The 3,347-nt window shown below is 39.8% G+C and overlaps 1 protein-coding gene across 1 annotated transcript in view; it reads right to left on the minus strand.

The window, feature by feature from the left end:
• ZFHX4 (zinc finger homeobox 4) overlaps positions 1–3,347 on the minus strand; it is a 202,587-nt gene that overhangs the window by 50,973 nt on the left and 148,267 nt on the right.

Below are 3,347 nucleotides of genomic sequence, written 5' to 3' on the forward strand. Positions count from 1 at the left end.
ATCCCTGGGATTCTCCAGGCAAGAACACTGGAGTGGGCTGCCATTGCCTTCTCCATTGTGTGAAAGTGAAAAGTGAAAGTGAAGTCACTCAGTCCTGTCTGACTCTTAGCGACCCCATGGACTGTAGCCCACCAGGCTCCCCCATCCCTGGGATTCTCCAGGCAAGAACACTGGAGTGGGCTGCCATTGCCTTCTCCGTTGTGTGAAAGTGAAAAGTGAAAGTGAAGTCGCTCAGTCGTGTCCGACTCTTAGCGACCCCATGGACTGTAGCCCACCAGGCTCCTCCATCCATGGGATTCTCCAGGCAAGAGTACTGGAGTGGGGTGCCATTGCCTTCTCCGCTGTGTGCTACTACTGAACTACTACTAACGCCTGCATGTTCTAGAGCCCAGGGTCCGCAACAAGAGAAGCCACCACAAGGAGAGGTCCGCATGCCACATACTAGAGAGTATCTCCACTCGCTACAACTAGAGAAAAGCCCTCTGAGCCTCAAAGACCCAGCACAGCCAAAAATAAAAATAAAATGAATAAATAAAATTAGAGTTCCTCAATGCTTATTTAGTATAAGTAATATTAGTAGACTAATATAAGTATAATCTTTAAATGTGATAAATAAAATAGCCCCTAACATAGTTTTATTAAACTACATATTTATGTCACTTAGAAATCATGATGAAAAATGACTTTTTTTTCTAGTTTAAACAAAAAAAAAAAAACCTTTTGAACATATTATTTTTTCTTTGCACTGGTTGTTTAAAGCATTATGTTTGAAAGGTGGAAGGTTGGGCCTCAGTATTACAGCCCCTGCTTTTCACCCTTCTTGCCCCAGGCCAAGCTTGGGAATTTAAGTGGAATCTTTGACTCTTTCATTGCTTGTATTTAGTTTGCTCAGTGGATTTGGTTTCAATGTTCTTTTCTATTTGCCCACAATTCCCTCAGTAATAATACATAATAAAACACACAATAATAATACATAGTCTCCTAATGTATCCACCACAATGACTGACCTTGAACCAGCTTCTGCCTCCAGATTCTCTTAACATTACCCGTCTGACACACGACTGCCACATCACACTTCCTACACCGCCTCTGCAGTGATGTCATTCTTACGCTCAAAAGCTTTGATGCCTTATTTTCTGCCTCATCAAATCTAAACTTTGCTCAGCTTCCAAAGCCTTCCATAGTCTCAACTATTTACTTAATTTTTGTCACTTTCTCCTAAATGGTCAATATTAGGCACTCTGTTTAGTTTCTCACATCTCAACACAGTCCTGCCAATTTTCTTTCACGCCTAGGTCTGAACCACATCGTCTCCCCTCTTAGGCTTAAGGGCTATGCCTACATAAATTACCAGGCAAATAAACAGATGCAGAGACAGACAAATATAACTGTATTTCACTTTCCCAATCCTATTCATTCTTCCTGTCCTAATATTCCTAATAGGACTACTCATAATATTTATAACAAAACATGCAGATCCACTGCTTCTTTGAACAGTTCTGAACTTGAAGGAGTTCCTCCCTAGATGGTTTACCTTACTTACTGTGTCAAGTACACTGGTTCTGTCTTCTGGGCAGCTTCTATACTCCTTGAGGGCAGGGAATTTTAACTCTTCTATCAACACCCCAAATGCTACACCCAGACCTGCTGTCCAGTGGATTCCTCTCAAGGAGGTTCTATAATCAATAAGGGCAACAAGGAAGAAGAATCTTTTTCTCCACTTCATTCTGATTCTGATTCCAATTAATTCATCAAGCGTTTGTTACACTTGCTATGAGGGGCAAGTATTTGGGCTTCTCTCTCTCAAAGGGAAAAGAGTATAAAATCCTACAGAGAGAGGCTAAGGAAGGAGAAAAGCTCTTTGAGACATATGCCACTTTTTATGAGCAATCTTTCTTCCTTTCCTTCTCACGTACGACTGTTACAATATTATAGAAATGAGTTCGCCTCTGCTGTTTTCCTTTCGCTAGTCTCTTCTTGTGACTGGCTTGTGAATATGTTAAGTCTTTGTATTTAATCCTTTGAAGTTCAAGCACATTCTTGCTTGAAACAAAAGCTCTAGGGAATGAAATAAGAGTATACAATTATTGCAAAAGTAGCAATAAAATCACCTCCCCACACTTCCCTTGAGAACAATGGTCCAGGAAGATCTGGCTGGGCACTGAGACAGACTGTCAACTTGACTTTTAATTTTATGAATTATGATCATTTGGACAAGAAAATATCTTTAAAGGGTCAATGTCCTTTCTGTAAATGGGAAGAAGGCTGAGTGTGAAAAGACTGCTTTGAATCAAGCTTAAGGGGAAAAAAAAAGAAAACTTATGAGCAAGTATCAACAGTACATTCTCCATTTCTCTCCCTCTCTCTGTTTTTGTTCCTTTAAGAGGAATTTTTTTAAGTGAGGAAATTGCAGTTAAAAATTATTTTATAGCCTTTAAAATGAAAACATTTGCCTATTAAGCTCTAACAACCTACAATATTCTATCTGTAAAGCATCATTTGGCCCCCTGCTGTTTCATTTAACTTTAGCTGAACCTTTTTTTATTGCTTCCTAATCTACCCTAATTTGCCTAAACCCCTTATTTGCCATTTCTCAAACTGTTTGTTTACATCTCACTGGAAATGTGTAACAATAACAAAGTGCTTTAAGGACTAGAAATAATGATAGATTTAGGCATGCAATTTTTCTTCACAGTATAAAAGACATTCAAATTAACACACATTCACTGAGCGCACACTAGGTGACAAGGGCCATATGTGGCAAGGAGTTAGTAAGATGAAAACAACCTCTGGTGCCTTCAAGGAGCTTGAATCTGGAAGAGGAGACAAAATAGAAACAACCCCACATTGTGGGAAGTGACCTGCTGGCTGTAGGAGCCAGGTATGTTTGACACAAAAGGACACAGAACAATTAACTCTGGGAGAATGAAGCATTAAGCAACATATGTCTCATTCTATATTATGTCATTTAAATTTGTTTTTTTTCTGTTCTGGAGAAATGTTTTATAGACAAATGGTAAGAAAAAGACAATGATCAGTCTTTAAAATCTTCCCTTCAGCCTACATACCAAGCGGGGAAAGGTGAGGGGAGGGATAAATTAGGAGATTGGAATTATATTGAAAAGCAGAGACATTACTTTGCCAACAAAGGTCTGTCTAGTCAAGGCTATGGTTTTTCCTGTGGTCATGTATGGATGTGAGAGTTGGACTGTGAAGAAGGCTGAGCACCGAAGAATTGATGCTTTTGAACTGTGGTGTTGGAGAAGACTCTTGAGAGTCCCTTGGACTATAAGGAGATCCAACCAGTCCATTCTGAAGGAGATCAGCCCGGGGATTTCTTTGGAAGG

This window comes from Bison bison, unplaced genomic scaffold (genome assembly GCF_000754665.1).
Source record: "Bison bison bison isolate TAMUID 2011002044 unplaced genomic scaffold, Bison_UMD1.0 scf7180017863818, whole genome shotgun sequence".
NCBI lineage: Eukaryota > Metazoa > Chordata > Mammalia > Artiodactyla > Bovidae > Bison > Bison bison.